Here is a 13,733-nt window from a genome sequence, read left to right as displayed (position 1 = left end):
CATACTCCCCCCTACTCCCTCTCCATACACTCCTGGACAATGTTTATAAATCAAGCTTTCACCTAACACAGCCATAGCCGACTTCCTAAAGGAACATATCAAATTACACAAAAGGTCGGTGAATGTAAAATACTATACTGACTGTTATGGGATCACTTTTAATCTTCATCACCTAAAACAATGAAGAAAAAAATATATACTTAAGGTGGAGTAACTAATGAGAGTTTTTGGGTTATACTGCTGAAGTCAGGAGATATTTTTATCCTAAATACTTGACCGTTGCTGGAAATTCCATCCAGTTATCCAAGACATTTAGGGAATGAACATCCATCCTGAATTTTTTATGGACAGCCAGCTTTAGGAGGGAGAAGAAAATGAAACAAACACTGAAAGTATTCGTAAAGTTGTGCTGACCCAAAAGAAGGAAGAAAGAAAGAAAGAAGGAAAGAAAGAGAGAGAGACAGAGACAGAGAGAGACAGAGAGAGAGAGAGAGAGAGAGGGAGGGAGGGAGGGAGGAAGGAAGGAAGGAAGGAAGGAAGGAAGGAAGGAAGGAAGGAAGGAAGGAAGGAAAAGAAAGAAGGAAGGAAACCCAGGATGACTTTTTTCCCCCCAATTCCTGCCGACTTTCTCATCTCTTCTAAGTTGTCGCGCCAGGTGGAGTCCGACACAAGGTGTCTAATCTAAGGCTACAAAAGAGGCTTAAGCAGATGTGACTCTCACAGCCGGATGTGCCAAGTCCAGGAAACGTGATGGGCTGAAAGACGTAGGGTTTTAGTAGTTATTTTTGAGAAGCAGTGAGAGGAAAAACACTTGGGGGAGAAGCAGGTATACTTTTAAGAAACGAAAAGTCCAATTTGTTTAGGCCACAGAACCAAAGATGACATAAGCCTGATGAGAAAGTCCTCCGAAACAGAAGGGCCTGGCTGTCAGCTCAGCCACCTGGCTCGCAGCTGCTTTCCGTGCACATAAATATTTGAGCAAAGAAACGGCCTGCTCTGCCTTCTGGGGACGGTCCTCCCTCCTGCCTGTCTAATCTCACTGGCGTGGGGTGGGAGCGAGCAGCAGGGGGCGGCCCGGCCTTGAGGCAGGGTTCGGGCCCCAGGAGTTAGGGCGGGGTTAGCAGCTCCGCAGGATGCACCGCCCTCTTCCTTCCTCTCTTTTCTTTTCCCTCTCACGCTTTCCCCCTCCTCTTTGGCCCGCTCTTCTTTTCTCTGCTTCCCTCGCTTTCCCGGGCAACTCATCCCTCACTCATTTTCTTCCTTTCCCTTTATCCGGGTTGCTCCTTATTTTTTCCTTGTCTCTGACGGCTTCCCAGATTTCATTGGGGCCTCGCTCTGGGCGCCGGGCATGTCGAGATGGAACAGGGCAAACAAGGCTCCTCTTCTCTTTGTGACCAGTTGGTTCCGCGGGAGGGGGCGGGGGCGGTAGGGCACCCAGTCCCCACATTAGAACAGAAACTCTTGTGAGGGTGGGGATCTAGTCTCTCATTTGTCACCTCCCAGAACAGTGCCTGACAGTAGCAGGTCATCAGAGCAAATCTGTAGAAAGAACAGAGGCCATCTAGTCCTTTCCTAAGCCATGCTGGATTCGTCCTTCGGCCTTTGCTACCACCCACTGGCCAATTCCTCCTCCTTCTTCAGGTCTCAGTTCAAGGCTGCCTCCTCTCGGAAGCCTTCCCTGACTGCAGATCCTCCCATAACATCCTGCACACTTCTCCGTTACATGCTTCCGCCCTGCATCATATTGTCGGTTGGCATGGCTGACCTCCTGCCCCACCCCACCCGCACTCGCACATACAAACTGAAACTCCCTTGGGCAGAGACTGAGGGCTCAATAAATGTTACTGAATAATTGGAGCCTTATGACATTTGAATATTTAATATCTTTTGCCGCATCCCTGGCCCTTCCTACTTTCTACCAACTCAGATCACACCCATCCTTCTGACCCAGATTATGAAGATTTCTTTGACACAGTACTATTTTTATCTATCTGATCAGGAAAGACAGAAAAGAATGAGAATTTTAAAAGCCTGGTTGGGTGAAGAAACTGATGTGAACAAATACTGGTAAAACGTTTTTGGAGGGTGATTTGGCAAAGGCTATCAAAAGCCTTAAAATGCACCTAACTTTTGACACAGCAATTCCACTTCTAAGAATATATTATATAGACATAATATAAAATGTGACCAAAGGTTTTTCCAATAAGGTGTTCACCGTAGTTAATGTTTATAATGTTAAGAAATTGGAAATCCACAATAAGTGATTAGTTGCATGAATACAGGTAAACCTGTACAAAAACTTTTAAAAAAATTTAAAAATAGTTATTGACCTGACAAGATGTTGATGTTGTATTGTTGTTGAATGAATCTGCATATATAATATGGTCTCATTTATATTTTAAAAAATATAAAATTCTATTTGCATAGAAAAAATCTGGAAAGGAATATAACCTAGTAATAAGTGGATTTCTCAGGATGATGGGATCATATGTGATTCTTATACTTTTTTTTTTTTTTCTGGCCACGAGGCTTGCGGGATCTTAGTTCCCTCAACCAGGGATTGAACCCCAGGACCATGGCAGTGAAAGTGCTGAGTCCAAACCACTGGACCACCAGGGAACTCGCTATACTCTTTTCTTTTAAATCTGCATTTTCCCACTTTTCTTCAATGAACCAGAATTACTCATGTACTGATTTTTTTTAAGTTATTAAAAAATTGTCTGAATGCTTTTGTCTTCCTTGACTCTAGAAGTAAGCTCTTCAAAGTCAAATAGTTTTGAAAAATAAAAATTCCCATATAGAGTAAGGAACATTTTAGATCTGAGATGTCCAAGGGAGAGCCTTATCCCCTAAGCCTCATAGCCATGTGTGAGTCTAATTTCCCATTGCTCTGAAAGACTGTGACAGAGAATCATTACCCTTGAAATGGGTTTGTATAGTATAAAAAAGCAGGGTCTCCTCTCCACTTAGTGAGCGTGTTAACATTTGTGGGAGTTCCCATGCACGCTCTGAGGGAGAGTCCTGTGACATCGCGTCTGCATTGTGTGGAGCTCAATCACTTGTAGAAAATGTGTAATGTAATAGGGTTCTTACACGGGGTGATATTATAGAACATCCTAATTGGTACCAAAGTAATTCTTACTAGAGTGGACTATAAAACCTTCAGTGCCGTTCTAACTAATCACCCCTGTGGCATTCTGAGCAAATGCAGGTTAATGGTGACGATCTTAATTTTTTTATTAATTAAATTAAGTGTATAATCTGACAGTATAAACCCATTGTTGGCGTTCATCATGCTGATAATAAATGGCTTGAGTACTTGGCACCTTTGGCTTCACTGGAGCCCTGAACGCTTCCATGCACCACTCGGGATCTGAGAGAGATCTCCAAGTGACTCATTAGTACCCGGAGATGACAAATAATGAAGCAGTATGCCAGGGATTGGGGTGAGCAAACAGCAGGTGGGCTTATGGGCCTAGGAGAAGCCTCCAAACTCAGGGACCGCAATGGCTCAGTCCTCTTCTCTCCTGCCTCTGTATCTTGGGTTTCTCTTTAGCAAATGATTTCTCATAATATTTAAAGGTAGGAAGGAGGAAGAATTCAGAAAAGTGAATGTGAAAATATAAGATGCTTAAACACTTAAATGGCCAAAATGCCAGATTCAGTCTCCCTGAGTTTTAGGGTTGAGAATAGGCCTTCATCATCCCTGTTTTCCCCACACCTTGCATTGCAACCAGCATCTATACATCTTGATTTATTTTGCCAAGACATGACATGCTTAGACTTGCTTTTCCATAGTGTGTTCCCTGGAAGACAAACCTTGCCAGAGACATCCTAAATTGGAAACTGTGGAAAAATACGCTTGAGTAACTCTGCGTTTTACCCTTTCCTCTTGGAGATTTATGGTCTATATTAGCATTTTGAAGGCAGTGATAAGTCCTTTAAAAAAGATTATATTAATATTGTCTAACCCAACGGTATCTAACCAAATTGTCTAACCAAACTTATTGGATCACAGAACTCTAATATCATCTCACAGAGCACGTTCAGCAACAGACTGCCTTAGATATCTGCTAGCTCGCTTATAGCCCAGTGAGCAGATGGAAATAACAATTTCCTGCTTCTTCTCAAATCCTGGCATAATGGAGATGAAATCTCCCTTGACTGTGACTAAATCCCTTAATAAAAACATAGAATTATAGGGCTTTAGACTTGGAAGGGACCGTGGACATCATTGCAGGAATTCACTTACTGCATCCATGATGGATACACTGCCATCTCTGCTTGGATGCTTCCAATGGCAGGGAGCTCAGTCACTCACAACACAGCCATTGAGTTATCCTCAAATTTCCTCTTCTGTTGAGCTAAAATCTTTGAGGTTCTAGATTTTATCATAGGCTAATATAGAACAGTCCACTCTCTTATGTCTACATATCAGTTCTTATGCCCTCAGTTAACATATCAAAAATTATCAGTTTCTGCACTTCCAAATATAATCAGAATAAAGAAAAGGGTGATTGAATGGCTAGTGAGTGGTGGGGGGAAGAGAATAATCTTAGTAGTTGAGTTACAGAAAAAAAAAAATAGAAATCTCTTATTTGCAATTCATTAATTTCTAAAAACAAAAGTGCTTTTCATGAGTTTGGTGACTGTCTTAGTCAGTTTGGGCTGCTGTAACAAAATACTCAAGACTGGGTGGCTTATAAACAACACAAATTTATTCCTCACAGTTCTGGAGGCTGGAAGTTGGAGATCAGGGTGCCAGCATTGTCGAGCCCTTCCAGGTTGCAAACTGCCAACTTCTTGTGTTCTCACATGATGAAAAGAAGGCAAGAGAGCCTCCTGGGGTCTCTCTTACAAATGCACTAATCCCATTCATAAGGGCTCCACCATCATGACCTACGTGCCTCCAAAAAGCCCCACCTCCTAATACCATCACATTTGGTGTTAGGATTTCAACATATGAATTTCAGGGGGTGGGGGGACACAAACATTCAGTTCATTATAGTGACAAAACATAACCTGAACTGATGTAAAATTATTTATAGTCTTTATTTATTCCACTTGGTGTGTTATGCATGCATTTGATTAAAGAAATATTAATGTGTTTCCTCAAAGTCCACAGGAAGTATTACACAATATACAGTATGTGCACTACATTACCTTTTTAAAATCAGACAGAGTCAAAATTCTGAAACACATCTGGCTCCAAGGATTTTGGATAAGAAGGTATGACATCCTTTTCTTAGTACCTTCTGGGTGCTCAACACTGTTAACCTATATTAGTTTCTTTTGACCTCACAGTTCTGAGGGGTAAAGTACTATCATCCTCCACCTTACAGATGAGGAGAGTCATCTAGTTTGGCAGACATTTTTCTTTTCTTATTGCCTATTTGATGTTTGCCAAGAAAGCCAGTTCTCCTATAATGTACTAATTGGTAAAAAAAAAAAAATTAAGTCTAATTTGGGACAGGTTCTAATTTGGGACAGTGGTCAATGCCAGGAGAACCCCAATCAAAGAAGGGGGATCTGTGAGGCCCAGTGATGCAAGAAGAGCCCTCAGAGGAATCCCTGTCAGGCCTCCATCTGAAAGGTAATTAATGGATTCACAATGTTCGTAGCTCTTCAACTGTTCTTTTCCCCCCTAACTCTTCAAAAACTTTAGTGTGACTGGGAAAGCCATAGACACCGTTTGCAGAGAAAACTATTCTGAGTGTTGAATTAATTTATGTCAAGGCCTGGGTTTAGCCTCTGGGATATAATTTTGGATTATCAGCCATCCAAAAATCTACCCCATTTGTTCTTTCCCTATGCTTGAAATGACCATTCAATCCTGACAATGACGAGTATGTGTTATCATCAGGATATTGAAAATAATGACTAAGATAGAAATATTACAAATCCCCTGTAAGGGTCAACCTAATAAGCCATTATAAACTTAACTTAAATAATCAAGTGAGCTAGTCAGGCATTTAGCCCAGTCCAGAGGGAACTGGACATAGAATAGACCAGATTTAATGAGGAATGAAAGAAAAGAAGCACGGGGAAGGTCTGAAGCATGGATGCTTCCAGGAAAGATCCACACAGGGTGTTACAGTGGGAGGATCAGGGCCCAGATCAGTGCCTTCGACTAGTGAATGAAGGAGGCACTAAAAGGGCAAAAAGGCAGGAGAAAGGGGAGCCTGAAATCCCCCAAATTTAGTATCACCTAAATCAGCTATTTCCATAGGGATAGTTGAATCACAATGTTTTAGAACACTCACCAGATCACATCATTCGCCCGCTAGTGTCCAGGAGCTGGAATGGATGCTGGAGTTACAGAACCAGGGAAACGAGAGAAGGGAGCATGAAACAGCATGCATTAAGAACTTCCAGTCTCAGCCCACACCAGCCTTCCCTTTGCTGACTGTGTTGCAGACACACTCCTGCATGTGCTGTACCCTCAGCTGGGAAAGCTACCTTCTCCCACTCTCTGCTAAGGGAATTCAGACTCCTCTGTATACTCAGCGTAAATGTCAATCCCCAGAGAGGCCTTCCCTTTCCATACCTACCCCTCAACTCTAAGTTATATTCCACTGTTCTCTGTGGGGGTTTTTTCCCCTTCAGAGCACTCACTGCAATTTGTAAGTATATGTTTCTTTCTTTCTTTATTAATGTCTGCATGCTCCCTGTGAGTACCCACTAAGAGCAAGTTTTTAACAAAAATCTGTTCAATGAATCATTGTCAGCCACTGTGCTCTCTGTTTCAGACATGGTAGCTTTTTAAATCTTCATAATAACCCTCTGCATTAGTTTTTACAGATGACATTAAGGAGGCTTACAGCTCCAAGGGGCTCATTTTCATACTCTGGAATTGTGCAATGCACACCCTGCACAGTCGTATGTAGCAACCCTGCTCAGCAACCCCTTGTTCTAAAGCATTTAGGAATGGTATTATCTCCAGAGGAAGAGTATATCTCTGCTTTTCCCACCTTTGTGACAACCATGGCTTAGAGGGGTTAATAATAAACAGAAAGTCCAATTCGCTTGTCCCATCACATCAGTCCTGGAGCTAAACCCTGGTTCCTTGAAAGCCCCAAGAAAAGACTCTTCTGTTTGTATATCATGTTAATAATTAATTGATTGGTTAATCAATTAACTAACTTCTGTAAGGTTTGTCCTGTTCTCCTTTGTCCCCTCCACGTGTCCTGGTCAGGGTCAGTGGGCCTGTGCTCATAAGCATTATGCTGACCTGAAAGACTCCAAAGGAAGGACCATTTGGAAACATGTACAGGATCTATGCTTTTTAATGCCTTGAAATTTTATGAGGAAGCTGCTCATTTTATACCTGTTGAGAGTAGTTTTCTTAAAGTACTGACTGAGCATTGACTGAAAATATACAACAATTCCTGGTTATACCAACATGGGTAAGTTAGGGTCCTGCCTGCAAGGAGCTCTCAGTCAATTGCGACAACAGGAAAAACAAGGAAGACTTCTTGGAAGAGGAGGGTCATGGGGACAGGAGAGAAGGAAGGAGGGGAGGCCATGAAAATTATCCTAAGAAGAGGGTAGAGGCTGTGGGAGGGGCTCCGTAATTTCAGAAACGGAGTAAAAGCAGAAGCCTAGGCTAGAGAAGAAATGGTGCTCCCTTTTACCTGGGTACTTATAGAAGAGCCTCTGGGTTGTAATATTTTATAAGATACTGCGAAGACACTGGTATTAAAAAATTTCACCTGAGATGTAGACCAATTTGCTCTTCTTGCTGCTTTGGTTCCACAGCCCTCAACCCTAACCCTCACCAGCTCTAATGTTAACCAATTCCTTTGCTAGATGAAGGACAAAGGCCAGTTTTCAAGAAATGCCAAATATTCCATTCCCATCAGGCTTTAAAAATGTTTCTTATACTCCAACACTGTAAACACCAATTGAGTTATCCATAAGGCCTCCCAGCTAAGATCAGTTGTTCCTGGCCCTAGCTGTTCATCACTTGTGGTGCTTTGTAAAAACACACATGCTCAATCTCCTGAAGTTGAACTTAGGTATACCCTCAACTCATCAATTTCTCGCCTAGGGAAATACCCATGAGAAATGCAAAATCTGCCAAAAGACATAGAAGAATTTCATGGCAGCACTATTTGTAATAGTTCACAAGGGACCACCCAAGTGCCCAGCCACTGTTGCATGAATAAATAAACTGCAGCCTATTCACACAGTGGAACAGTAGACAGCACCGAAAAGGGATGCCCTTACACTACACACAGCATCATGGATGAATCTCATAAACACAAAGTAGAGCAAAATAAACCAGATTCTAAAGAACACATACTGCATGATTCCATTTGGGTTTTATACTAAAAATCAAGAAAAAGTAATGCATGTGTTAGAAATCAGGATAGCGGTTATGCTTTGGAAGGGGACAGACTAGAAGGGGACACAAGGGCTGTTGGGGGACTTCTCAGTGCTAATTACGAGTGTGTTCACTTTGTAAAAAGTCATCAAGCTGTGTATGTATGATCTGTACACCTTTCTGTATGATGTTTTATTTCCATAAGATATTTTTAAGAGATACATCTGCCTAAATTTCATCCTTATTTATTCTGATTCAGTAGATCTGGGGGAAGGTCCAATTATCAGTATTTTTTTAAAGCTCCACAGATGAATCTAATGCACATCCAGATTCAGGAACCAGTGACTAGGATCACTTAGTCTAGATTTCCCTTGTTTGCATATTAAAAGAGCTTATTCATTGTTTTTCTTTTCTTTTTTTCCCCCTACAAATAGGAGTAAAATAGCCCCCACAATCATGTGCACTCAGATGTTTCCATGCTACTGAAATGCATGAAGGTTGAAAGGCATTCCTTCCACTTCTCCAGGTCAGTTGCTCATTAGCAAAAGTATTTGTACTCTGGGGTTTCAAGAATCCCTCACAGAATCTATTTATTCAATCAGCCAACAAGCATTTATTGAACACCCAAAATAATAAAAGCGAACAATTGCTAACCCTTATTAATCACTTCCTTGGGCCGGGCATGATCTTATGTCCTTTGCATATGGTCTTTAATTTCAATAATATAGTAAATAACTAAATTAAATAATTTAAGTAATAATTAAATTAAACAATATAGTAAAGGAGTTAAGTGCACAGACTCAGGAGCCAGGCTACCAGTGTTGAAACTCTAGCTTCAGCTAACTCAGTGGTGTGACTTTGGGAAAGTTACTTTGCCTGTCTGTGACTCAGTTTCCTCATCTGTAAATGGGGAATAAAAATAATACTAATTCCTGAAACCAGGGTGAGGAGTAAACGATCTTTGGCACCTGTAAATGCCACTTACTATATACAGAAAATGCTACATAGGCATTAGCTCTTATTTTTCACAAAAGTCCTATGAAATAGCTACTATAATAATGCTAAATTCATACGTGAGGAAACCACACTTAGAGAGGTTCCATGACTGGTCCAAATTCACACAGCTAATAAATAGCAAAATCAAGATTCCAAGCCGAGTTGCTTGACCTTAATGCCCAGATATTTTGCTATCATGCTCTCTCTTTTTCACTGACATATTTCTCTCTCAGTTGTGTTTTTGTGGACACAGGGATTACATATCTGAAGAGAAGCCTCTTTTAAAGAGATCTTTCAGAGCCTGGAAAGTTGGAGTATTTCATGAGCCACTCAAAATGACAAGACATGCCCCCTGCAAGTGCGGAAGGGAGCCCTTCCCCATTAAGTTTCATTTTCCAAGGAAGAATGAATTTGGGTAACCTTTCTCCCTCCCTGAAGTTAAAAATACCTTTTAAAAATGAGTTTGTCATGTCTTGTTGCATAACACAGAGCAGTATTTATAGAATGTGGGAATGAATGTGAAAACTTGTATTTTGATGCATGGCATATTTGAAGTGGTGTTTTCATTAATATCTCTGACTTGAATTTTTCCTTCCAAGTTATTGGGGTGTTTATTAAACTTTTAAAGTAATTTTTCTGTCTCAGAATGGGGCACAGAAAGATAGAAACTGGGAAGATGCACATTTTTAGACACCAACATTGTCAATGACTGAAAAATCAATTGCATATATTTTACCTGTCAGCCTGAGATCTGCCTTTCCCTAACTGAGAGTATGGGTACTTTGTCCCCTAATATTGAATACTATTCATTAGAGAGTTAAAAATTGTGGTTTTCTTGAGTTAATTTTAAATAAAATGCTTCACTGAAACAATATCTCAGTAAAAAATTTAGGTACCAGCATTTAACGGAAAAAACTGTGATTTTTTTACCTAAGATTTGTATCACATTGATTCCCAAATAATGAGGTTGGCAAACCTATTATGACTCTCTCTCCCCACATGAATAAAAGTGCTGCTATCATTCTGTTGGTTTTTAAAGGATGGCTGCAACTACCCTGAAATGTATTTCCAAGTTTTGCCAAGTACTAACGTGACTGATTTTATTTCTTTTATTAGATACTTAAGTTTCCCTTTCTTTTTTGTATATTGCTTAAAAACAAATCTGCTTTTACAGGCCTCCTGCCACCTAAAAGACTCCTTCCTTGTTCAGCACAGAGAAGGTTTCTTGCTGATCAGATCCTCCCCATTCTTCTCTTTAAGCAAACACTAAAAGCTTTCAGCAGCTGCCCAAGATACCACCTTAAAAACCCTTAAGGCAGTTTGAAAGGCCTCCAAAAAAGCATGACATTCAATCAAAGTTCAGTAAGGAAAGTTTTAATGAATAAACTTAGTAAATTAGAAAGCACTGCAGCAGGGTGATTAACTCTCATTTGTGCATTAGTGTTGAAATTAATTAAAATGTTTAAGCCATAGGAGGCTGGTTACCTCGTCAGGACCTGGCTCTGCCCTCAAGAGTCAGTCTGGATCCAGGAGTGATTCATCTTACACAGATGAGAGGGGGTTAAAAAGAAAAGAACAGTCAGGACAAATGTGTTTTCAATGGTGCTTAACAGCAGGGAGACCATTGAGACTTCAGAGCAAGGCTACTGGAGTGTGACATCATAATAAGGTATGTACATGTGGAGTGGAGTGAAGAGGGCTTTGCACACACAGGCCTTTCCACTCTTTTGGATTGGGTGCCGCGTATATTAATTTCTCTGCCAGGTGGAATGCTGCAGTCTGCTCTCTTCAAGACCACTCACAAATTACCTGTTTCCCTGACTCTTTTTAAACCTGCTTGCCACTGTTAACATTCACCCTTGGGAGTCCCCCGCAGTGCAGTGAGGGAAAATGTGGGCTTGGCACCCTGGTGGATTTCCCTAAGATCAACTCCATAGGATGTATGAAAATATAATTGCCTCAAACTCTCAGACACACAACAATGGATTTATTATTCAACTCCCTTGACAATGTGCAGAGCAGAAACCATCTTTTGAAGAAACCCAAAATATTCCATTCCCATTAGGTTTTTAAATATCTCATAAGCTCAATTTCTTTCCAGAACTATGGGTCTGTGGATCTTCTTATAGAAACCCGTTACTGTGTAGCTGTTTAACAGATCTGTGCCTGCTTAAAATTATAAACGACAGCATATTTCATAAAGAGAAAAGTCCTTTTCGACAGGAAAACAATCTCAGTTGGTTCTCCTTGGATAACAAACGGGCTTGTGTCAGGCCTGGCACCATAGCTGTTTCCAAAAAGCGCAGAAATGGACTGCTATTTCTAGTTCAGGGGTCCAAATTAAGGGGTGTGCAGAAATTAGTGACTTCCTGCAAATCCGAATTATTTCCACCTGAAGAAAACTGTCTTGATTTGCTATGGATCTACATTCATAAATTTAAAAACTGTCCGTCTTCCTTGTTTTTTGCTCTAAAGATTTCTTGCCAGGCACAATGTCAGAGGTCACTGTCAGAGTGTCCCTTTGGTACCCATTAACTATAACCAGCAAACTTGTTCACTATTGATCCACTATGTCTAAGTACCTATTATGGTGGCTATAAAAGGTAGCTTCACATCTTTCTAAACAGATAATTCATAAAAGCCAAGTGGTCATGGCTTGTGATATATTATTCTTTCACTGTAACTGTGACTGAATGAAAGAGAGAGAGGAAGAGGAGGGGGAACTAAGGGTCACGCATGTTAGACTAGAGAGGTAGAAAGTTGTGTGTCGATTGGACACGTTAACATCCATATAACTAATAAAAGGCATTAATAACATTTGTTCATGACCTCATTATCGATTCATTCCACCCAGAAGCAGAGGCTCCTAGAGAGAGTGCAGACAGAGTTGAGTTTTTACCACCAAAGTTCAGCTGAGGTTGACTTTAACATGGAAGTCAACTAAAGACAGTAAAATATACTCTGGCAGCAACACCCTGGGCCCTGGGATTGATGCATTTTGCGGGTAATGCATCATTTGGGGGCAAAGCAAATGTTTGGGGAACAGAAACCTCAAATACGAAGTGTTAAGGATCTGCCAGGCTGATGGGTTCAGAACATCCCCGCGTTCACTGGGGATCGTTCGATTCATCATCTTTGCCGTTTCGTATTGAACATTCAGCAGGCACCGCAGAGACCGTTGCGGATGTTCCCACGTTCCCATCCTGAAGGAAAGCATCTCATTAGGAGAACAATCAGGATCTAATGAGTAAGCCTTGCTCACAAGTTAACTGACATTGGGCTCATTTAGTGCCGTTTACAGTCTTCTACCCGCTGGAGAACCTGGAGGTGGTGTGCTTTTCTCGAGACTACAGTTTGGAGGAAAGTAAATTGAGATAAATCATGGTGAGATGAGATAGTTAAAATGTCATGCTCCATAAGTTTGAATGCATCCTTCAAGTTCTGAACAGTAAAATGCAACTGAACACTGAAACAAGGGAAACAAAGAAATAGCAGATAACTAGCAATACAAATCCTCCTTCTTTGACAAGGATGCTTCATGGGGAGAACCAGACAGCACCTTTTCAGAACCATCCCTGAACAGACACCCAGGGACGTGCATGCACACAGCCACACTCCCTCCTGATTTTACTTTCCTTTTACTATTTTACATATTATGGTTGAAGGGATGATGCATCAAAATTGCAAGGTTTCAGAGACAAGCAATCAACCACCAGCTGTATTTCTGCTGACAGATGTTAGCTGAGGGAAAGTCCCTCGGCTGGCTAGGCAAATTACAGATTGTCCCCAGTAAGTGTGGGGATAATGCCGCTAACGAGCATGTGTTTGAGAGTCAGAATAGGCCCTCTTAGCTTCAAGAAAGGGCTGAAGAAAGGTTCAGGGGTGGGCATGGGCGGATGTGGGAGCTGTGGAATTGCTCCTCTGATTTCTCCTTACAGAGCCCCATTCATTTCAAGTATCTACTGACTCTAAAACTCTTGAAGTTAAAACATCCTAAAAGAAACCCAAGGATGACCTATTTCCTGGAAGCAGCCAATTTAAGTTAATAATCTGACCCTGGGAAAAGCTTTTCTTCTTTATGTGAAACCCCAGTCATTGGGACAACCAATGTCTTGAGGGAATTCCCCTCCGATATCTGTGGTTCTTAAACATTTTTGTGGATCAGAAACCCTTCTGAGAATATAACAAAAACTATGATCTCTGTCTTGATAAAAATGTTCACATGCACGCAATTTTGCATCTGTCTTAGGAATTCATAGCATCCCTAGGTTGCTGTGGGTTAAGAACCCGTATTTTAAATAGGTTGTTTTTTAAAAACAGTTGAGCATTGATAGAATCTGCCCTTCCCTCTTCAATTCAATAAGGAAAAAATGAAGCTTAGAGATGAGCCAGCCATTGTAAACTTCAGACT

The sequence above is a fragment of the Phocoena phocoena genome, chromosome 1 (assembly GCF_963924675.1).
Source record: "Phocoena phocoena chromosome 1, mPhoPho1.1, whole genome shotgun sequence".
Lineage (NCBI taxonomy): Eukaryota > Metazoa > Chordata > Mammalia > Artiodactyla > Phocoenidae > Phocoena > Phocoena phocoena.
The sequence above is the reverse complement of the archived record's forward strand: the minus strand, read 5'-3'. Positions refer to the sequence as shown.